General features: G+C 37.2%; 1 protein-coding gene across 6 annotated transcripts in view; it reads left to right on the plus strand.

The window, feature by feature from the left end:
• Positions 1–24,754, plus strand: part of SCAF8 (SR-related CTD associated factor 8) — a 145,647-nt gene that overhangs the window by 50,627 nt on the left and 70,266 nt on the right. The window contains exon 21 of one of the 6 annotated variants that reach the window (XR_014881329.1): positions 10,310–10,462. The exons of 4 other annotated variants lie outside the window; for them this stretch is intronic. The gene's annotated coding sequence lies outside the window, so the exon portion shown is untranslated. Of the gene's footprint in view, positions 1–10,309; positions 10,463–24,754 lie in introns of those variants that run through there. One more of the 6 variants, XM_085217068.1, reaches the window with a different exon arrangement.

A 24,754-nucleotide genomic window follows, 5' to 3' on the forward strand; every position in this document is an offset into this window, starting at 1 on the left:
GATAAAGCAACATTTGCCTTGAAAGGAGCTGTCCTAGCATCCAACACTTCGATGTGGTTAGCAATAGTGTTGTACTTTTTCCTAACACAAAGGAAAGAGTAAGAGAGGGACATAGAGAAAATAGGGGCCAGGCTTCTAGGGAACGGTTCTCATTTATGCCAGTTTAAAGCCTTCTACCATGACAAAAGCTGCTCACTCTGGCAACTTAAAGCAGCTGATCCGTCTTTGTCTTTTTATCTACAAAAGTGATATATATGAATAACTCCAAGTAGTTCTGCAGACAACACAAATAATATGTTTGAGCATGCACATTTACTTGAAAACTTCATGCATTAGTAAGTTGTTTAATGTATGTTTGCCCTTTCAAACAGCCTGTGATTCTGACTTCACTGTACGGTACTTGAGCAGAATGCTACATCCATTAATATTATAAAGATGAAACATAGCCTTTATTTACTATAATGACACAGTCTCTTTGCTGAAGATATATTCTGTAAAATATTGGTACGCTTTTGTTTTCATACACAGTGCTCCACATTGTTACTGCAAACTCAAGGGAATAGGTTGCAAGATTCCTACAGTTTACTGTAGCGCCCTTCAAGCCACGTCAATGATTTAAATTGCTTTATTTATGAAGATGCCTTAAATAAGGCAATACAGGACTACTGTAATCAAGTCTACAGTGTGGAATGAATAGACATTACTGAAGCAGTATTGGAAGACTGTCAAATATATTGTCTATAGAAGATATTTGTAAAATAAGTCAATTTATTGCAGAGATCTCTCAAAACAATATCAGCAGTTTTGAGCATGTCCAGGGGTACATTATGCCAGTCTTTATAGAGACACAGAATGGTTTGGTCTGGAAGGGACCTGAAAGATCATTTAGTCCAACTCCGTTGCAGTGGGCAGGGACACCTTTCACTAGATCAGATTTTACTATGTAAAGTCTCATGTAAGCCTGAACTTACATGCTTCCAGGGATGGGATATCTGCAACTTTCCTGGGCAACCTGTTCCAGTATCTACCAGTCTCATAGTGTAGAATTTCTTCCTTACATCAAATCTAAATCTTCTTTTAATTTAAAGCCGTTACCTTTGTCATATCATTACACTCCTTGATAAAGCATCCGTTATTATCTTTCTTGAAAGCCCTCTGAGTATTGGAAGACTGCAATAAGGTATATATTACTTCCCTAGAGCCTTCTTTTTTTCTAGACTGAACGGCCTGGACTCTCACAGCCTTTTCTCATAGAAGAGATGTTTCAGTCCTCTGATCATCTTTGTGATCCTCCTCTGGACTTGCTTCAACAGATCTATGTCTCTCTTGTGTTGGCATTCCTGGAGCTGAAGACAGTACCTGCAGGTGATGTCTGATAACAGTGGAGTAGAGAGAGTCAGACAGTCAGTCATGTCACTTGATCTGGTTTCTCTACTTTTAATGCAGCCCAGGATAAAATTGGCTTTCTGGGCTGCAAACACAAGTTGCTGGTTCACGTGAAGATATTCATCCACCATTACCCTCTCATAATTTCCTTCAGGACTGTTAGCATGTTCATCTGCTCTGTACTGGTTTGAGATTGCACCAGCCCAGATGCAGCAGCTTGTACTTGTCCCTGTTGGATTTCATGAGGTTCATGTTGGCCCGTTTCTCAAGTCTCTAGGTCCCTGTAGATTGCATCCCTTCTCTCTATGGTATTACCAACATCACTCAGTTTGGCGTCACCCACAAACTTGCAGAGGGTGCATTTGATCCCACTGTCCATGTCACCAATGGAGATATTGAACATATTAAACAGTATCAATCCTCATGGATTGTCCCATGAGGGATGCTACTCATCATTAGTTACTCATCATTAGTCTCCCTGTGGACATTGAGCTATTGACTACAACTCTTTGAATGTGACCATTTAGCCAATTTATCCACATAATAGTCCATCTATTAAATCCATGTCCATCTAATTTGGAGATAAGAATATTATGTGGGACCATATCAAAGTCATTGCACAAGTCAAGATGACATCAATTGCTCTTCACTTTATCCATCAGTGCTGCCACTGTCATAGAAGGCCACCAAATTAGGCATGCATGATTTGTCCTTTTTGAAGCTATACTGGCCATCTCTAATCACTTTCCTGTCTTCTATATGCCTTAACATGGTTTCCAGGAAGATCTACTTCATGATCTTACTGAGCATTGAAGTGAGGCTGGCTGATCTGTAGTTACACTTCTTAAAAATGGGTGTTATGTTTCCCCTTTTCAACTTACTGGGGACTTACCCTGACTGTGGTAACTTAAGAAAGGTGATGGATAATGGCTTAGCAACTTCATCTGCCGGTTCCTTCAGATACTTGGGATGCATCTTGTTGGATCTTGTGGACTTGTGCACATCTGTGTTCCTCAGATGATCTTAAACCTGGTTTTCTCCTTTGATGGGTTATACTTAATTCCCTTGGTCCCCGCCTTGAGATTCAGTGACCTGGGGAAGTGGGATGTGTAATAAAAGCAATTGCTCATGAAGACTGAGACAAAAAAATATGTTGGGTACCTCAGACAACCTGGATACAATGGACATAGCAAAGCCTCTCTCACGTATTAGAAGGGGGTACAATTTGTTTTATCATCCTTTGCTATTTTATGTATGTAGGAACCCTTGTTCTTCACATCCCTAAGTTAGTTCAGTTCTAGTTGTCCTTTGGCTTTCCTAATTCCATCCATCCAGCCAAAACATATCCTTATAATCTTCCTAGGCTGTATGACCCTGCCATCACTGCCTATGCACTTACTTTTTGTTTTGTTTTACTTTAGCTTGGTTGAGGTCCTGACTCAGCCATGCTGGTCTCCTGCCTTCACTGCCTCATCTTTTGCATGTTGCAATTAAAAGCTCTTATGCTCTAAAAAAAATATCCCTCAGTATCTGCCAGCTCCTTTATCTCTGGGAGGTGCTCTCCCAGGGGGTTCTATCCACTAGTCCCTTTAGCTGCTGAAAGTTTGCCTCCCTGAGATCCTTACGATATTTTTAGGCCAGAGTAAACTCCTCAAGAACATGAATTCTACTAGGACGTAATCACTGTAGCCCAAGCTACCTCCAGTCTTGATTTCTCCAGTAAGTTCTTGTGCATCAATGATCAGCAGATCCGATGACACTTTAAAGTGCTCATTTTGTTGATAGATTTTCCACTAAGTCAAACCTTTGGATCATTTAATTTGAAACTGGTAAAAATGGATCCCAAATTTCATTATTTTTGGTTTCAGTAATGTAATTTTAAAATAATAACAACCAAAAAATGGCTTTTGTATTTTAATGGGATCTTAAGAGTAAAAAGTTTATAACATACTTGGAGTGTCAGGAGACACTGAGAGTAACTAGGGCAATTTTATTGTTGTTTATTAAGGTGATAAAAGGATCTTTCCCTATTAACAGTTGAATTGTACATTAGCTATGTTTTCCCTTCAAGTGTTGAGCTTTCACATCTAAAGATGTACTGAGAAGCCATCTACTTCTTTTGTAGCTGAGAGAGACTGAAAAAATATGAAAGCAGAATATCTCTCATTTTGCTCCAAAATTTCAAATTTCATTGTTGTTGTTTTAATTTTAAGCTATTTAATTGGACAAGAATTGCAAAAAGGTTGGAGTTTTGTTTGCTTTTTTTTTTTTTTTCCCCTCTCCAGGGGCAAAGTTTATATTATAAAGCAAGATTGCAACTAGCCTTATATTTCTCCTTGAAGGATCATCTTAGTAGTGCTATTCATCTCACAAAATTTGTACAAGCACTTTGAGTGCTCAACATTTTGAAGTTTTTTTTATATCTCATAGTCAAAAAATATTAAACAGAGCTACTAAAAACAAAATCTGTAGCACCTCCTTAAGAGTAGTAACTTCTAGGAAAGGTGTATAAGATCTGCAAAGTAATTCTTGAAAGCAGTAGGATGGCATGAGTTACTTAAGAGTTGAGTTGGTAATTTTTTGTTCTTTGTTTCTCTGAAGTTGATAAACTGTAAAACTGTATTTGCCAAAATTATTGTATTCCATTCTATCTTGCACAGACTTCATGAAAAAGGGAAGTTTCATTGAACATTCTACTGTTAATATCTTATAGATGTTCAGCTACCGTGAATTAGAGGAAGGAAAAGACTGATGTGTGCATTCTTAAAACTCAAGTGATTGCTTGATTGATGTGCAGTTGAAGATGACTATATTTCTCTTTAAGGAGTTTAAAATGCACTTACACAGAAACAGTGCAATCTGTTTAGTAATCTTATTCTGTAGTTTGTCATTTTTCTTTTAAAGTTAACTCCCTAATGCTAGTTTTAATTCTCTTCCTATAAAACTAAATCACACTGATTCCTTTAGACAAGGAACTGTTTTGTTCTTTATGGATAAAGTCTTCTCAAGTAGTATTTCAACCTGTTGAAAATTCTAGCAGACACTATGAATTGGACCTATATACAAGCAATAGTTAGATAATGTCCAAGAAGCAATGGCTTGCTAGCCTAGATTGAAATCAGATAAAACTTATGTTACAAAATGTGAATAAACCTTTCTTTTTTAGATTTAATGTAAATTAATACATACATTCTGATTAAATATTCAGTGATTAAGAAGCAAGCATCCAAAGATATTACTTGTTCTGAGCATTTTCCCAAATGTTGTTCATATGCCAAAAAAAAAAAAAAAAAGAAGGAAAACTAGGAAGGGTCAGATAGATGTGTGAATATTTGCAAGTTTACAATGTCTTGGAAAAATTACTTGATAGAAATGTGAATACATTGCTTTTGGCTCTTTTAAGTAGTAGGTGCTGCAGAACACAGAAGGCTCCAGGTAAAGAGTGAACCAACTTGTCTGGAAGAAATGTGTTGAACTGAGGTGTTAGTGTAAAATCCAAGAGTTACATTGCCTTGCTTTTGTTACTCCAGTCTGAATGCTAATTAGAGGATGCTCAAATTTGTTGCACTTTCAGTTACTTCTGGAGTTCAGGTATATGACCAATACGGACACAGCAAGTGACAAGTTTGAGTGATGAGGTTGGTGGCCCTGCCTGTGGCAAGGGAGCTGGAACTTGACGATCCTTGGGGCCACTTCTAACCCAAGCCGTTCTGTGATTCTAAGACCAGTTGTTTACCTGTGAGATGTTGCCATTGGCTTCACTGAATCCAGAATTTCAGACTCTTTGTCCAATGTGTTTTCTCTTCAGCAGCCATTAGAAAAGCAGGTGGTAGAAGATTATCTGGTTCTAGTTTCATTTTCTGATTTCTACTCTTTAAAGCCTAAAGCCCTCTAAGAGGTAGAATGTGTTTGTTTTTTATGATTTAATTCATGTTTCCTTATGGAAGTATTCATGAGCAGGCAGCTCTGTTAAAGGCTGTTCCAAGACTCTGAGAGTAGAATGGTACGAAATGTGCAATCTATGAGAGTAGGTGTATTAAACGTTTGAAAAAACTGCAGTTGTTATACTTGTATAATCCTCGGCTAGATAATTCATGAAGTGGAAGAAAGAAAGCTAGTTAAACACACTGATCTTACCTTCTTTCTCTTTCCAAATGACCTTACTTTCTAAGGAGGTTTTTTCAGTGCTGCATGTAAGAAGCCCCATACTGCATGGTCACTGTTCTTTGTTTAGAATCCAATATGCATGCACTAGTTTTCTTTTCTCCATCTGCTTACTGCGTTTTTGAAAGGTTGGGATTTATATTTAAATAGCTTTATCATCAAAGAATTAAAATAAATGCACTAGGTTAATAAATTATTTCATTCTTATTTCATTTGAGAATGCACTGCCCAGTTTTTCTCAATGAATTTCCTTTTCCAACAAGTTCTTGCATTTCTGTTTGACCAGAACAGAAATAAGAATGAATGGCATGATTAAAAAAGAGAGAGAGAGACAGAGAGAGAGAGAGAGAGAGAGATGATAGTCTGGTTCCAGCATGTTCAAGAATATAAGTAAGATGACATTTCTCACAACATAACAGTTTATGCTATTAAATGCAATTTGAAAAGTTGAGGTCACAAAGTGACTTCAGGAACTGTCCCATGCAACAGCTGCGCATCATAGTGAATGCCAAAATCTTGCATTTCCCTTCTTCTTCCCTTGCCTTGTTACTAGAATATTTAGCCTCTTTTTCATAATGAAGAAATTTAACCAAAAAATTATCTGTATTTCACTTATCCCAACTTTGAGAATTAATTTGTTCTGAATGTCCCTGATCTTGTGACAGAAAAGCAAGCATCAATCCAAAAGGAACAAACATGTGAAGGCAATTGTCTGGACACTTCCACCGTTATATCTGTAAAATAGTAAGACACAAGGAAACGCTGCTAGAGAAAGGTTTTAATTCACAATCTGCTTTACCAACTGATTGGCTTCATTTATGAAAGCCTTCTGTTTGAAAATTTTGTATTTCAAATGTGCTTCCCAAGCCATTTCACTGTTGTTCTTTTGTCTCATTAACGCATTTCAAAACTGGGATCTATTAAGTATCTTACAGTATAACTTTATAATTACATATCTCATCTTAGAATGATTGTTTAGCACTGACTTGAGGTACATACCAGAAGATAGACAATATGTTAGAATTTGTTATTGTTAAACTACTGATATGTATACACACACATGCCCCTAGGTTGCTCTGAAAGTAATGCCTCCTGTTTATTTCCATAGAAATTACAGCAGATACAAGAAGCACAACACTGTATGATAGAGCAAATTCTCAGCTACAAAACAGTTTTTCAACACAGTCACCACTAGTAGCTATGCATTTTTGCCAGCAATGAATAAAAGCCTGCACACCATGCTGTGTGCCGCGCTCATAACAATCTGCACCAGTGGAGGTGAACCGCAGTTGCCACCACTGAAACAAACCACCCACTGTGCTCACATCCAGTGTTCTGTCTCTACCAGTGTTCAGTAAACATCGATGAATGTCAGTGAGTGCACTCTTTTCCTTATTGAATTCAGTAATTCAGTAACACCCCTTACTTTTATCCACACTGCTGTGGCAAACGTCCATTTTGTCAGACTGCCCCTCTGCTGCCATCTGTCACATGTCAACAAAATATAGTGGAATATTGGTGGGAAAGTTCGACATCTGCTGCCATACCGTAGACATCTGCCTTGTGGGCCAACATCATAAAATAGGAGGCATTACTTTTAGAGCAGCCTTCGTATATTTATTCTGTAGATTTCTGTTTCTAGGTCCCATTTTCCAGAGAAGGGCCAGGAATCAAATTCTGCAACATTTCAGTGTTCCGAACTTCTGCAGTACTAGTAGGTGGTTGCCACAAATATACTGTCTGCTTATCTTTGCCTTCCCACTTCTTATGCAGTCTTCATGCTTGGGATCTACTGGCATCCTGCCATCACCACTGTTCCTAACCAAGGTGTTCTTAGGGCTCCTTTAGAAACCTTTCGAATCCTTCTCGTTCTATTCTTCTCAATTTCTGAAAAGCTTGAAATACGAAACTTACGTGTTATCCTTAGGCACACAATCTCTACTGGAGTGACAAAATACCCATTTATATTTCCGCTCTTGTTTCTTTTCCTACAGTTATATATAATGTCTTAGGTTGGAAGGGACCTTAAAGTGAACCCAGTCCCAACCCCCTGCCTTGGGCAGGACTTCCACTCACCAGCTCAGGCTGCTCAGGGCCTCATCCAACCTGGCCCTGAGCATCTCCAAGGAATCGGGCTTCCACAGCTTCTCTGAGCAACTTGTTCCAGTGTCTCACTGTGCTCTGAGAAAAGAATTTCTTCCTAACATCTAACCTAAATCTCCCTTCTTTTAGTTTTAGTCATTCCTCATTGTTCTGTCACCATCAGACCACGTAAAATGTCTGTCCCCCTCCTGCTCCTGAGTCCCCTTTAATTACTGGAAGGCCACAATGAGGTCTCCCCAGAACTTCTCCTATCTAAACAAGTCCAGTTTTCTTCAGCAAAAGCTCTCTGCAATGAGCATTTTGAAGCTGATTATTATAGCATGATTTCCAGTGTCTTCAGTCTGAAAGTAAATATATTCTTCGGAGTTGTGAAGAAACAATTTCTGTATACTCTTACTATTCTTTTATGCTTCTCCCACCTACATAAAACAGTCCAGGCACCTCAAACTGCATTCTTGCTTCCTTAATGAGGAAAGATGCCGTATGTCCCCTAAAAATTTACAGGTTCTGTGAAGATCAGCTCCTCAGAGTATGTGCAATGTGCAATAAAACAAATGTGAAAAGAGCAAGCCTCTGTTGTCAGGCTACCTTATCCAGGTTTTGAACCTCTCTTTGCAGCAAGCCCTTGGATATAGGAGGACTGAAAAGGCCTCACTGAATGACCCCTCACTGACTTTTATCTTTATGGGGGCTCTCAGTCCAGCAGCTGGTTATTGTTCCTTTCATAAAGCGTGGCCAGCTCTGAGTCATTCATTGCAATTACTTCTGAAACACTAAGCAAACCACAAACCATGCTAATAGTAGCAAGGTACACAGATACTTGGAATCACTAGGTGACACCTGTGACATAGGTGAGACGTGCTATCCCTGCCACATGCACCATTTTCTGTCTCTTTAAAAACAAAAAGGCAAACTTGAAATAAGCAAATCAAAAAAGAACTACTGTTGATCTTTCACTGCTCAATTTTCTTCTGTGTGAAATAGAGCCGATTTAATACCATAGCAATGAGGGGACTCACATATCCCCACCCAGAAGTAATTGGTAGGGTGAGGATCTCTATGCCAGTGTTATTCAATCTGTTATTTTCAGGTGGTTGTCAAATCTTTCTTTGATCACTACACTTCTAAGACAAAAAATGTTCTGGCTGTACTGAATGCAGTATTTGAAATTTGCTTTATTTTCTTTTTATTTTTTTACCTTTTATCCTTTAAATCTACATCAGTTGAATGCACCTTTGAAAAAATACCTTAATTGTTTAGTAGTTGATTTCTTCTTTTAGAAGTGAAGCTTATGAAGCCTTCTGCATTTATTTCCATTTACGTGTATCACATTATAATGGAGAAGGATGCAAAAAAACAAAAGTAAAAAAAAATAAATATTCAAGCATCAGCAGAATTGCATAGAAATAGGGAAAGCTTTTCTTTCAGGATGCAGGACTCTGAAGCTCCATCATGTTTTCTGCAGTTAACTGCACTATATTTTATTCTGTACTCTAAAATTATGAATGCTTTCATAATCAAATCCGTAGATCATAACAAAATGTTACACAATAAAATACCATGAGATTTTTCTTTCAAGAGATCGTAGTTTTGTGGAATTAAAATGCACCACTGTGGAAGCTCCTGTTGGAAAGATGCAAAAGTGTACATATTCTGTAACTCTTTCTAAACGTGCAGATTTGTTAGCAGTGCATCAAATGTTAGATTTGATGTTCTGTTCTTTAGCATTCTAGAATTGATTAAATGTGTTTTTGAAAGTGACCGAAAGATTTACTGTAGTTTTGAAGAACTGTGTAATGAAAGGATTTGTGAGGGATATAAAGTGCAGTTGCTGGGTTTGATGTATTCTCACAGTTGTGATGTAGAGTTGATGCTAGGCTTGCTCACATAAGGCTACTGTTGAGTGTTAGTGCTATTACACTACGGTGTTTTGATTTGCTTTAGTTTTTGTTCATCTCAAATATGTAAAGGTTTGGGTTGAGGCTGCTTTGCAAACCATGGCAATTCATGTCTGACTCTGTGAACAGCTGAGAGGAGTATTGCAAACTGGGGAGAAGCGATAATTTTATAATAGCTTTACAATTTTACATAGCTTTTACAAACTGCGATTTAGCTATGCTAAAGAGAAAGGAGTGATTCTGAAAAGAAACACTAAATGCTGACTCCTATTTTCTTTACTTTGTGAGTAGGATGTCTGTCTAAGTTCGATGGAAGCCATAATGAGAAACAGCTGAAATAGCTGCCAGTGAAAGGGCTGGTTTGCTTTTAAGTACAACACAGTCACTGACTTCAGTTTCCTTGCTAAGGGTTGTAAGATTCCTTTAATCTATTTGTTCTTTTGAGGTAGAACAGAATACTGAAATCCAAGCAAATGCTTAGTTTGAACTATTACTGAATAAAAATGCAAGTAGACTTAAACAAGTGTTAAGAAGTTATAGTAAAAGCATAGGAGCAGAAAATTTGCAAATTTGGTATGAAACATCCTTGAGCAAGTAAGTAGTGTCCAGTCAATTTTCTTTTTGCATTTTCAAAATAAAAAGATTTTTGCAAACATTTATTTTTGAATTTTTGAAAATGAATTTGGTGTCTCTTCTTACTGTTGCTTGCAGTTGACATTTCTTTTTTTTTTTTCTTTTTTCCCTGGATTTTGCTTCAGCTTTATTAAATTGGTGTCCTGACATTTGGCTGCTTGCTGCTCTGAAACCAGCAGAGGGTGCACAGAATGTACTCAGCTGTAGCTGTTTCTTCACAATCCCTTGTGTTACTGCTACATAGGAACCAGACAACTGCCCTCCTAGGCCCTATTCAGGTATCACTTGAACATGATTCTCAAAATAGTTCACAGCTGTGCTTCAGTGCGTGGTTTTCAGTCCACCTAGGGGAATTTTCTTGGCACTATCTATTGGATTCAGAACGGTGCCAGTTCCTACGTGCTTGTTCTTGCTAAAACGAGCAGGCGTTACATGTTCATAATTTCATGGATCTGAACCTACTTTAAAAGATGTTGTTTGTCACTGTGATATTTTAGGAGAAAGGTCTGTGAAAGTGGCTGTTGAGCTATTTCTCAGTTTTTTTAACTGACTATAATTGACCTGGCAGAGTTTTGCAGGGAGCTGCCACCTCTCTCCCTACTCTGACCAGTGAGCAGTGCCTACCAGCTCCCAGATCTTACCTGTCACTTAGAAAACTTTCAAAAGTTTGTTTCCTTCTACATGTCCTGATGAGAGGCAAACAGAGTTTTCTCTGGGCTACTTTCTGCTCTTCTTTTTGTGATCTTCAAAGACCTATTATTTTATAAATTGGAGAAATGCGATCAGGAGAGCTCAGTTGAGGGAGTTGCTTTACACTGTCTTTAGAATGTGTTTTTTCTCTTGAGTGTAAGAATCCTCTGTTTAATCCTCTGTTTAACTGCATGGTGTTTTATTATGTGAAATTGTCTTTTTTTACAGTATGATGCATCATGTCTGAAAGGAGACTAGATGCATATGCTTCTGGAAAAAGCTGAGAACAGAGCTTTTTCCCAAAATTGTCTGCTCTTTTACTGGGTGCTTGGATTTTAGGTGCTTTGTAGATTTGTCACAGTGATGATTATGATCCTATCAACTTTTAAATACTATTCCCCTGCATTTATATAAAATATATAATTGCTCTCAGTGAGATCTGTTTTCTTTTTGGAGTAACGTTCATGGGCTCATATATAGGTAATAGAATGTATATGATCATTCCCTGGATACTATACAGGAGCTCTTTGCCCCAGTGAATCATAGAATCACAGAATGGTTTGAATTGCAAGGGACCTCAGAGCCCACAGATCCCCAACCCCCTGCCAGGGGGAGGGCTGGGATCAGGCTGCCCAGGGCTCTGCCCAATGTGGCCTTGAACACCTGCTCCGAAGTACTGATAAAACTTATTTCCAGAACAGGACCACTGTAAATGTGTTCATGCATTTTTGATGTTTCTGGATAACACAACTCTGGTAGGTGAGAGTTCCAGCAGATTCCTTGTTATTAGACAGTTTGTGTTGTATTGCCAATGGTGTGTAAAGGCAGTGTGCCAACAGGAACCTCTTTTCACATCCTGTTTCTCTGACAGTGACTCCTCTTTCTTTTCATCCACCTTCTGCTTCTCTGCAGGCCTTATGGCACCTTGCCCTTTCCAGGTAGCTGATGGAGCACAGTGCATCTTTTGATCAGCATATCCCACCAAATGCAGCATGTCAGAAGTGGGAAAGTAGCTGCCATCTTATATCCTCACCTATAAACCAGTCCCCTACTGTGAGAAATACTATGATTCCTTCAAAAAATAGCATAATAATTGGTCATTTATAGGATCGAGTCTAATGAATAAGAAAAGATAGACCTTCAGCTTTGATCACCTACAAATTTGCTCCAAGATGATAGTATTTATTTTATTAAACCCATCACCTGAAAGATTTCTTCAAGAAGCCCTTGCCTTTATGCATTCTGTTTAACAGGTCATGTATTATGATAGTGAATATGCCAAATAACATATGGAAATTATATATATTTTTATTCATATTCCATAGTAACATTCAGTACTGAGTGTATCGGATGCATGAGCACATTTTATATATAGTTTCAGTGGATTAATATAATGTATATCACAGGTAGTATTTTCTAAAACATAAAAAGAATCTTCATAAGTTCAACATGTAGGAAGATATAGCTGTGGCACCTGAACAGTCCTAACTTAATTTCTGTAATATCTCAAGTAAAGGCAGAAAGAAAATAGTACCTAGTTTACTTTGTTGTAAATTTTAAGATACATTTATTATTAATCTAATATAGTTACGTAATACTGCTTTGAGAGAGTTTCTATACCATGGAGGAGTATTTTTATCCTCTTTTTTTCTGGGTTTAAGTTTACGTTTATGTCTGGATATCGGCATTTCTAATGCTTGACTGTTAGAAACAGTTGCATATGAATTAGCCTACTATAATTCACTGAAAAACACTATTTAGCTTTATTTCATGTTAATGTATTTCTGATTTGTACTTTCTCCTATTGGTCATTTATTTTCCAAAGCGTCTTATTTTTCTAGCATCTTGTTGGAATCAAGTTCATTGCATCAAATACAACTTGTTTTCTTCCTATTTCTAACAGGCCAGGCTCCATTCTAGATGCATTATAAATTAATTAAGTTTCTTACTTTGGATCTCAAAACTTAATTTCTTGTAAGAAAATCTTCCATCATACCTGTAACAGATATACTAATTCAGGGCTTGACGCAGTGATTGAGCACCTAGTGGGAAGGCAGGGCCAACCCAGGGAAGCTCAGGTGCAAGCAGTGCACCTGAGTGACCCGAAGGAGTGGAGCCAGGATCCACGCTTTCCCAGCCCTCATTTAAGGGCTGGCAGTGGAGGTGAGGGTTTCTTGTTGGAGATCCCTATGTACCTGAGGTCTTCAGGGTACATGCTTACTATGGGTAAGCAGATCTTTTCCTTTGTTTCTGTGACTATGGCTGCTGCATTTGAGCGTATCCTTGCTTGCTGCAGCCTAGGGCTTATTACTACGTTGTTATTGGTGCATTTTCAAAGATGTTACAATACTTATTGTTTTTTATTTGTTTGTTTTGAAGCTGTTAAGCAAAAACAGAAACCTCAAGCTGTAGTTGTCCAAAAAAACCTTTTCTGTTGTGTTTACGGAGATCATCCTGTGCTCTTCCTCTTATGCCACAGCTGATTGATCTTAGAGAAGTAGGAAAAACTTAATCCAGATCTAGAGTACATTGGTTTTAGTAACTAGACTTAAGATTTGAAATTTCTTGAGCTTGCCTGAGAAATGATAATCTTCTTTTAAAGGAGCAAGTGATTTGAAGCCTGCTTTGCTTTATAAAATATTTTGTTCATAATAAATCTATTACAAGTATTGTTTGGGTTAGCTAAGAATTACTTTTCCAACTATTGTATATACAATGGTTTCCTCAGTCCGGTGGTACCTTTGAACGTAGAAGTGTTAGTTCAATATTTTCTTCACCCTTTTTACAGAGCTTTATACTCAGTGCTTCAAAAGCAACTGCAGGTTTATGTTTAGAATGTTGAAATGTGAAAGCAAATGCCAGAAAACCTGTGATTTTCATGCCATAGCCTTCACTGTGAGTGTCTAATTCATCTCTTTAATGAGATCCTTGGCAGTTATCTGAAATTCCTGTTCTTTTTGTTTTTCCTCCACGTTGCAGTGAATATCTTCTTCCTCTGCTTAAGAACAAGGTGATTGTAGTATTCTCTCTAGCTACAGAATAAGGACTAAAATATGGTTTTGCTTTGAATTAAAAGAAATAAAGGAGTATCTGGTTTTACATCTCTTTGGGATTTTAGTTTAAATACACTTTCAGTTGTTACATAGGTATGAGAAATTGTCAAATACAGATTCATTAAGTTCAGATAGTGTGGTAGGTCCAGCATAGGCATCTTTGGGATAGGTCTTAGTGTGTGTAAATCAAAGGATAGAATCTGTCTCAGGCACAGCTCCATATTTTTGTATGTACGTCTTTGCTTCTTGTGCTCCCTTTCTGTCTTGCTGCCATGCTAATGAGGAGTGCCAGTGCTGTAATATCTCCTGTGGCCCTATCCTTCTGCAGGAGTTTGTTGTCTTCACTCTTCTTGTAGCAGCATCTTTTTTCCCAGCTTTCATATTTTCGAGTTAACTACACTGCTTCTATTGATACAGAAAAATAGCAGAATTTCAATGACCTATGGTTGGTAGTTGGAGAAAAAACAAGTGGAGTGGGTAGAGAAGCACAGCAGCAGCTGTTGTTGTAGGGACATGTAAATGCTGGTCTGCACAGCACTCGATGAAATAAGGAGATGGAGGGGCAGTAATTCTTTCTGGCTTTTTTGTTGATCGGTTGGGTTTTTGTTAGTTTGTTATGTGTGCTTTGTTGTTGTTTATAATGTATTTGTATGACTGATGAAAGAATGCATATGGCTATGCTAAAGAAAACAGTGTTGCTTTATGTAAAGCAAAAGACAAAATTCAGTATGTAGGAAACTTCAATGCAAATGGCAATTTTGTTAATTGTTTGAGCATTCTTTACAGATAATGACTGTTCTTAAATTCAAAGAGTGAGAACTGAAGATAATTAAAAATTTTCACCTGGAAATAAGATGCATAGTACTTTTAATTCTCTCAAATAGGAGTCAAGTTCTGAATTTGTAGTTGACTATATCATTGCTAAAGAGTTTTAAGGAGATGTACAGTGTCCTTTCAGCAGAAATTATAGTAACTTAATTCCAAATCACTGTATTTAGGTTGTTATTTTAGTAAGACTTGTCCTAGCTGTAGGGAAAATAAACAAACAGGGAAAAAAAAAACAGAACATGAAAATACAAATGAAAAACAAGATTAAATAAATTATCAGAATATCTGATTTAAAAATCTTCAACAGCCCTTCTAAAAGTAGGTGCGCCCATTGCCTGTGTTTGCTGCATGGCCTGTCCTCAGAAAGTGCAAGCTGCCAGAGTAGTGTAGTGAGGGGAGCGGGGTGAGGAAGTCATCCATTCTCCTATTTACTTGCCTAGTAAATCCAAGTGTGGGAGGTTCTCATTCCTGTAAGACTAAAGTGCAAGCTGTCACTGGTGTTTTCTAGAGGACGATTTACTACTGAATAGTATCAATTCCCAAAGGTCAGCTTTCTTAGGGCTAGTCTAAATACCCAGAAAATTCTTCTTCACATGTTCATGTCACTGTGTTATGAACCATCCACCTTATGCTACTTAGCCACAAAGTTGAAGTGCTTTTAGCCAGGTGATGTTTCCCAAATGTGTTTCTTTGAAACACAAAATCTCAAGCAGGTTCTGCTGAGAAACATCTTTCCAGGCATCTTGACAAGCCTTGAAAAAATGAGTGCATGTCAGCACGGGGTTGCCAAAAAGAGCATTGTACCAGCCCATGCAGAGGAAGTTCTGAGAGTGTGGGGTTGCTTTGCGCTAGGCAAGCTCAAGGCATCATCACACTGTGTTTGTGGATCTGGCACTGGGGAGCAGAGTACAACCTGGTTTTAATAACAACAACAAAAAAAAGAGCAAGTCCAGGAGGCTGAGTGTGTTAGATCTGCCCAATGCCTCAGCAGGGAAGCACATAAAAAGATTTGCTCTGCTCCCTGTAGCTGATTTGGGTTTTCATGGATGTTATGGTTCCCTATCATTAGTCTAGATGTCTTCTAAGTCCCTAAAAAACATTTATTAAGTATATATGAAATATGTAATAAAGACACAACTAGAAGCATTAACAGTAACTTAGAGGCCAATATGGAGAGCTAGGTTTGATTATGTTAGAAATTGTTCTTGTGCATACTGGAACAAAGCAGCTGCTATTATGATTTAGAGCACTGACAGTTGAAAAAGCCAGACTGTTCTGGGGAACAAATGGCTTGTGTAAAGGAGCACAGCAGGCATGTGATTGAGTAAAGTCTTTTGAGTCTTGGGAATTTGGCATAAGATCACAAGGGGATGTAGCTGCTAGTAGTTGGACTGGTAAGATGTCTACCTCACTTTCCCAAATTCCCATGTGATGTTAAATGAAGAGCCCAGGGAGCTCATCTGAGCTGTTGTATGAAAATCAGTGCCAGGCTGTACGCCTTTTAAGAGAGTACAAAGACAAATGTAACTTAACAGTAGAAAAACAATATACTGTTCAAGCACATAAACAGGTAGATAGGAAAATAACCTTGTTGTAGAACTTAGTCAGAATGAAGTATCTGTGGTTTGTCTAGAGTATCCCTTATTAAAGATGAAAATGATTAGGCTATTCCTTTTTGAGGGACATGTTGATGAATTTCAGAAAACTTGTGCTGAGTTTCTGCCACTTCAAATGGTACTCTCATTTTAGAGGAGGTATTATGGTCTTTCATTTCATCTTATGCATAAGCTATTGGCAGATGTAATGGATTTCATCTTGGTAGCTATTGATTCCACAGTTGCTTTGTGAGTTTAAGGTTTCAATAGTGATCATCTGAAAGCAAGTACTAAAAATTATTTAAATATATATATACTACTGAATTTAACTCCCTCCTACCTTCTCTTTAATCCTTGACAATTTTCAGGACCAAGTCACATTTGAGAAGACTAAAGGACAAAGCTGACAAAAGATGCAAAAAAAAAAAAAAAAAAAAAATCCATTAGAATATGCATATTGCGTTATATCACAATTCCAAGACTACTCACTGAGACATTCAGTAGTGCTGCTACAAAAGGGCTTTTGATTTTTCAATAATACATTGAAAAGTAGATTGAACTTCTCATTCCATTGATTGTTGTTTAACTATCTCTTTATGATTAATACTAAACTTTAGAATTTAATCTTTCATTGGAGAAAGTACATGAGATGAGACATTAGCTTAGAGTAACTGGAATTTTGTGTGCTGAAGTTAAAGCACAGGTGAGTGCATAGTTGCAGCACTCTCTATGTGAAAACGGATAAATAAGGCAAGTATGGAGAAACAGAAGAATGTGAAAAACACCCTTAAAAAATTGAAGATTACTTTAAAAACAATACTCATGCAAGCTTGATTGCTTACTTGATATTAGTATGACTGACAAAATTGTGGCAAGTTTCAAAGTCTAATAATGTTAAAATGCATTATGTTGGTCTTTTTGCTCAGTCCATGTTTGTCTGCCAGCTGTCTTTTTTTTCTGACATTATGGTTTAAGTTAGATGAGCTCATGAGAGTTTTTTATTGTTGGTTTTCTAATGAAACCATCTTTTTCTATGATTGAATGTGCAATACTATCCAAATAAAGCATTCTGTGAAATTTGGTTGATTTCCAAAGTTTCATGTTAAAAGAAAGTTAGGAAAATGTTATACAGAAACTGCTCTCCCACCAGTCAGCTCTTCTTTAATAGCATTAGCTTTGGCAAATTTCAAAATATTTCACATGAAGGAGTTTCCTCCCCTAAAATATTGTGTGATCTTTCTCACATCATTCCTTGAGATTCTCCTTCCTCCTATCTACTTTTAGAAGAATTTAATTCAGGATATTTTTTATAGAATCAGAAGGCAGATTTCTCATTAGCATCGAAAGATATGATATGTTCTTTGGCTTTCAATTTGCTTTTCATAAAGCAAGTACATTATCCAGGTTGCATGATATTTAACTGAGATGCATTTTTAGTGTTGTTATAATGTGTGTTAAAACGTGTTTTAATACCTATAGATATGAGTTCATAAGTCTGGGTGTTGTCTGAGTAAATACCTTGGCACCAGACTCCTAAAATTTTTATTTATGGTCAGATATTCCTAGTATCTGACAGCATTTGGAAGATATAAGTAGGTTTTCATTCTAATTTGTCTCCATACCTGCTTTTGTTTTACATGACCTTTGTAACAGTATTATTGAATTACTGAATAATTTACACAAAAGACAAGACAATAAGGCATGATTTATAAGGAAGTTGCTTTACAAAATAAAGCCATACTTTGCCTTCAAAAATCAGTGTGTCATCACATTAAAAAGGACTCCCCTGCCATAATTATTTTTGTACTGCAGGATATGAAGATGCCATTTTATTCTTTGCACTTGAAAAATCTTTGTTCCAGCACAGGAAACAAATGCTACATCATCAGATTTATTTAGCTTATGGTTATATACCCATGAACAGTAATCAGTTACAAAACATAGCAATCTGACCTTCAGTACTAACAACAAAGGGATAGATTTCAGTCTGAGGTTATGCAAGTCTGCTGTTCCCTTCCCATGACATATCTGTTCATCCTGAGTGTGGTACAGAGCAGAGTATGGAAGCACAGGTTTTCAAAGACACAAAATTTGTTCCCCAGTAAATCCTGAAGGAACTGCGCCTGAGAAGTAAATCAGATTTTGAACTGAAATGTTTAGTGGTTCCTGGTAGGTGTGCTGAAATCAGCCTACCCCAAATTAGATTGTCACAGAAAAGTCATTGTGTGTACTTATAAATGAGTACTTGCACAGTTTATGTTGGATTTTCCTGTATCTTCCCACAAAGTAGTATCTCAGTCATACGGATTTCATTTTATTATAGGAATCCCCAAGCAATCATCACTTTTTTTTATTATTATTATTTTTTTCTTCAAGGCACTTAAGCCCATACTTTGTGTACCAAGGTTTTAATTTGAAATGCTTGACATGTAATCCTGAGAGTCTGTATTTAGAACAAACATTGTGCTTTCAGGCATTCTTGCTCAGATATTTCTAAGATAAAGCTATAAAGTCACAGAATACAGAATCCTATGGCAACAGTTAAACAATTGTGCCTGCTAAATTCCTGCAAATCCTTTATTTTTTCCAATTTCGCAGAGATCAGAGGAAATTACAGTGTTATCTTCCAGAAACCTTTCATTCCTCATTGTATTTCCATTTTTTTCCTTCTTACTGTTTCTGATCACCTGAGCAATTTGACTGACTTGCTTCTGTTTCTGTGCTATTCTCTTCCCATTTCAGATAAGAAGCACCTCCCATTTTAGGAAGGGGACTTGAGCTCATATTTAAATACATCAACAAGAAAATTTCAGAAATGTCAAGGGAATTAAACTTTTGTGTTCACCTTTGTGGTTTATATATATTGCTAATTCATAGGAAGATTGTCTTATAGTGTAACGAGGTCTGAGTGAACTGAGAGAGAGACACTGTAGACTGGATCTTCTATACCTTACTGTAGGCTTCCAGTTGGTATTGGGCAAATTGCTGAATGTCTCAGTTTTCCCTGTATGATAAAGGAATAATGACAGGTTTGGGTTTTTTCTTTCAGTTTCAGGAAGGCAAAAATACTTTTCTTTAGTTTGTGAAGTTACAGGCAACTATTCTGTCCTTAAAAGCTCTTCCTTTTTTGTGTCCTCAGTCCCTAGTTAGCCTGGTTTCTTTAGTTTTATGTTTATGGCACTATATGTTTTTATAATAATTATTCAATTTGCAGCAATATAAAGTGGGCATCTACCAGAAAGAAGTATTTACTAGATCTTAGCACTTAGCTGGTGCCAGTACTCAGTGGAGAGGCTAAAGTAGATCCCCAACAGGGCATTTTTACAATATGCAGAAAAACTGACACTCAGGAAGTTGCTATTGCTCACTTTGGCGACATCATTTCATAGGCAATTCATTTTCTTCGTAGATGATCATTACTGCATTAGGTGCAGTCTGCAAAGGCTCTAGAGTGGCTGAAGAATCAAAGCAGGAATTCAATCTAATGAGTGCGTTGCTCTCTTGGACATTTCCAGATCCTGCAAGTTCATTCCCTGGAAATGCTTCAGGATGAAAATAATTGTTTAATTTGAATGTATTTTAAATACCTTCAGTTAAACAGATATTGATGTTACCTTGACACATTTGAAAAGATATAAAGAGTAATCAGAATGCTGCATTGCAAGCATTTCTGTATCAGTATTGTATCATTTCTTTTATATTTTTTCTCCCTGCAAGGACTACTTAAGCAAATCTGAGTGTCTGTAAACCGTATGTCTCCTTAGTTCTCTATAAATAAAAGTTAATGTAATTACACCAACTTTTACATCCAAGAAAACTATGTAAATCATTAAAAATGGTTTAAGTATGGAGTTTTCATTTGAAACTGACAAACTTTTTCAGAAGGCTGTTAAGCTTGACGTAAAAGTAGAAAGAGGAATTGAATAACTGACAGAATCAGTTAAATCAAATCTGCCCATGAATTTGATTTTTCCAGAACTATAGTTTGTGTTGTCACAAGTTACAGCACATTATCCAGTCTGTATGGATTGTCCTCTAATATGTATTCAAGTTGTCAAGCATAATCGTGGTCTATAATAGTGGTCTTTTGATGTTTTCTTCAATCTGTTTTCATCTATTTATCTTTTTTAGGTGGTGGGTTTTATATTTTTGTAGTTTTTTATAGGTTATTATGTTTAAGGCTGAAACACTGACAAGACATCATGGAAGTGTTCCACTCTGCCTGTGTAGCAGTTACTGGAAAAAAGGAATTCTCTCTCCCATTTTTAAGCAAGGTAGAAAAGAAAGCGCAGAAGACTATGGGCTAGTAAGCCTCTATGCCTGAGTAGACTATAGGATAGATCCTTCTAGAATCTATGTTAAGGCACTTGTAAGATGAGGAAGTCATTTGAGATAACCAGCATGGCTGGATAGTCATAGCTAAAGGGTTATGATTAATAACTTTATGTCCAGGTAGAGGCCAGTGATGAGTGGTGTCCTCCAAGAGTCCATATTGGGACCAATGCTTTTCAACATCTATATTACTGACTAGAATAGTGGGATTGAGTGCACCCTCAGCAAGTTTGCTGATTACACCAAGCTAAGTAGTGCAATTGATACGGTAGAAGGAGAGAATGCCATCCAAGGGGACCTAGACAAGCTTGAGAAGTAGGCCTGTGTGAACCTGATGAGATTCAGCAAGGCTAGGTCTGCACTTGGATCTTGTCAATTCTAGATATGTCTGCAGACTGGGAAAAAGATTGAGAACAGCCCCACAGAATAAGACTTGAGAGTTCTGGTGGATGAAAAGCTTGGTATAGGCCAGCAGTGTGTGCTTTTTGCAGCCCGGAAGGCCAACAGTATCCTGGGCTGAGTCCAAAGAGGGATGGCAGCAGAGTGCAGGAGGTGATTGTTCCCCTTTACTCTGCCCTTGTAAGGCCTCATCTGTAGTACTTCATCCAGACCTAGGCCCCCAGCACAAGTGCAATGTACATAAAGGTTATCAAAAGGCTGGAGTACCTCTCCTATGAGAAGGGGCTGAGGGAGATGGGCTTGATTAGCTTGGAGAAGAGAAGGCTCTGGGAAAACCTCATTGTGGCTTTCCAGTACTTTAAGGGAACTTAAAAACTAGAGAGCAAGACCAGTTGTTTTTTTTTGTTTGTTTGTTTGTTTTTACATAGTCACCATTGTCACTTCCATAGTCATAGGATGGTGAAGTACTGGCATGGTTTGCCTGTCAAAGCTGTGGATGCCCTATCTCTGGAGACATTCCAAGGTCAGATTGGATGGGGCCTTGGGTGGCCAGAACTGGTGGGAGCCCTGCTCATGGCAGAGGAGTTAAAAACTAGATCTTTAATATCTATTCCAAGCCATGCTATGATTCTATGAATAGATAGCTTCTTGCAGGGTAAATTGTCTTTACGTTAGAAAGTTTTTCTCGTAATCTGATTTAAATCTCCACAACCATATGGTAAGTCATTTCTATTATGCATGATGGATATGGGGAACAATTAGTCACCATTGACTTTCCATAGCAAACATTTGCATAGGTGAAATGTTATCTGAGTCTTTTCTTTCCCTAGACTAAACAACCTAACTCTTTCAACCCTTTCTTGTTCCATGTACATTATCATTTTTTTTGTATCTTTCATCTGGACTCCCTTCAGTGGTTTTCTTCCCTGACAGCATGGTAGGAAGAACTGGACATAGTCATGCAGCTTGAGCTTTGCCACTACTGGTAGGGAACGAATAGAATAATTCCTCAATTTGTGTATAGTATTATCATGAATATATAATCAGACTGTTTTTATTTTGCTGCTACATATCATCCTGATTTACAGTTTGTTTATATACTACCCTCTGCAGATCCCTTCTGCAGTACTGTTTCTTTTCTATATCTGGCATTAGCCTTCAACAGTGATCTGCATTTGTTCATACGGATTCTGTGCATTAACTTTAGAACAATTATCTGAATTACTGCAATTGTGGTGAATTCTAATCCTGTTTTGTAAGCTGTTTGCAACATTATCCTATTTATTTTATTTATTTTATATCACATCTGATTTTAAACATCTTTTTTTATTATTGAAGGTCCTCAAATATGCTTAAGCGTCAGAATTATAACTGGCCTCTTCTAAGAACCTTGCTGAAAATGAATGGTTGAACATCTCAACCATCTTTCCTTGGTTGTGCTCCCATCTCATATAAGCAGTGGTTATGCTGTAGAACAGCTAAACTTCCTTTTGTTTGTCAACTATGTAGACATATAACAGCCCAAGGTAACTGACATCTCAGCCACGAAAAATGTAGTGTTCATGGCAGAATTCTTCCATCCATGAAGTCAAGGGAAGATGATCTTTGTAATTATCTTCACTCCTTGAAGTAGTCCATTGGGTATTTTCCTGAGACAGTGAACTAATCCTTTCAGCAAAGCAATTGCAACTGAAAAGAATAGCTATCTCTGACTATGGAAGCCTGCCATTGGTTTTTAGCTTAATCCACAGCTTTTCAAAATACTTCTAGAGTAAAATTCCTGAGGGGACTACACTGATGATGTGCCTCTTTGCTGTAATGGCAACCAGAAAGAGATGAGATATAACCAGCTCTGCCCTTTCTTTTGTGACAGACAAATCTCTTGCAGAATAATTCACATAATCTCCTGAAGATGGGGGGAGGGGGAGAGAAGCAACAACAAAGCTAAGGCTGATGGATATTTCTAAAGTACATGTAAATGTAAAATGAGAGGTGAACAAAATAAATCATGTATTGATAGAAAAGACAATGTGACTATTGGTTTCAGACTGAAAACTGATTGATCTGTCTGTTATGGGCCAAACTGCAACACTATATCTACAGCCTTTATTTGGGAAAGGATATATGTGATTCAGCTCTTTGAGGCTGTTACTACTTTTCTTTATTGAAAATGGTCTGTAATAGTTATTTCAGACCTCTCCGAGTGGATGACAAATAACCACATTTTAGTTAAACCAGAACTTCTTTATAGCCTTTTCTTACCCTGCTATCAGTGCTATTTCAGTAGCTCTCTGGATAAGAACAGCATTTTTCCTTCTTCAGAGGCTCCAAGTATTATTTTAAGGGAGTGGTTTTGGATTCAGTTTGTATTCATCCTGATGGGTTATATAACATGTATATTATATAATGCCCGTAATTTAAGAGTCCACATAGAAAACAAAACATTTATTATATTCTGAGGCATTTCTAAGGAGTGAATAACTATGATTAACTGAATAGGCCATTAGCTACCACTATTACTCTACTCAAATGCAGCTGAAATAGCATTTCTTCAGTGGTAAAAATATTTGGCAGCACTGCACTTGCAAAAAATTTATATTCCAAAAACAAAACAGAAAAGCCCTCAAACCTTTTTTAAATAACATTTCTGGAAAGTCATCTATGTTCTTAGGCATCTCCAAATAAATTTTACTTAGAGGCACCAGACCAAATTTTTCTAGGTTGTATCTGTTCAAGAAATATGACTATATAACGTAGCTGCATATTGTATTTCATCAATCTTATTTAAACATATGTGGAAATTCAATAATTAAAGTAGCTACAGTGATAGTTTTCTTTGGATTTAGTAGATCTTCTTACTTAAGTATTCCCATTATATTATAGATGTTTTTTTCTGGTCTGGTATTTGTTCTCTGCAGTACATGTGTTTTTCCAACTATTTGTATCACTGCAGAATCATGTATTGCGATTAAAGAATAAAATATATTCTGGTTCAACTCACAATCATAGAATTTCTAATGAAATACCGATAGCAAAACTTTGCTATTAGTGATATGAGCCAAAGAGCATGATCTAACAGCTGATGAAATTCATTTCTACCTTTTTATTTCTGTTTTTTAAATGCTTTTTTGGCATTGAAATAGGTTGTTCTTTTGAGTACATCTTAAGCACCCTCTACTGCAATGCCCTGTTTTATTTACAAAAGCTTTTAATATAGTACAGGAATTTCCCTGTGTGAAATTCTTCAAAATTTTTGTTCAAAAGACAAAACAATGTGTCTTCAGGGTGAAAGAAGAGTCTTCAGATTATTTTTTAATTGAATGTTCTTGACAGCTTAATCTGACTGGAGACTGAGAATCTCTAAAGTTTCTTTATCTTCCTCTATCTCAGCTTGTTAATGTATCTTCAGGCTTGGAATGTCTGATCTCTGCAGAAATGCTGGTAATAGTTACAGTTAGACCATAATAATTAGCAAGAACCTTTCTGGTTTATGTCCTTTGAAAAAAAAAAATTATGTTGCTCTCTGGAAACCATTGGCATCTGGAGCTGGCTGCACTTTTCTGCTACCAGGAGTTGGTGGGTGACTCTGTAGATTGAGTGGTCTGTGCTGGAGCTGGGGAACAAAGATCCTAACTCTAGTGATAGTCTGTTTATGGAAAAAATGCTAATCTCT

The sequence above is a fragment of the Meleagris gallopavo genome, chromosome 2, assembly GCF_905368555.1.
Source record: "Meleagris gallopavo chromosome 2, MGAL_WU_HG_1.1, whole genome shotgun sequence".
Lineage (NCBI taxonomy): Eukaryota > Metazoa > Chordata > Aves > Galliformes > Phasianidae > Meleagris > Meleagris gallopavo.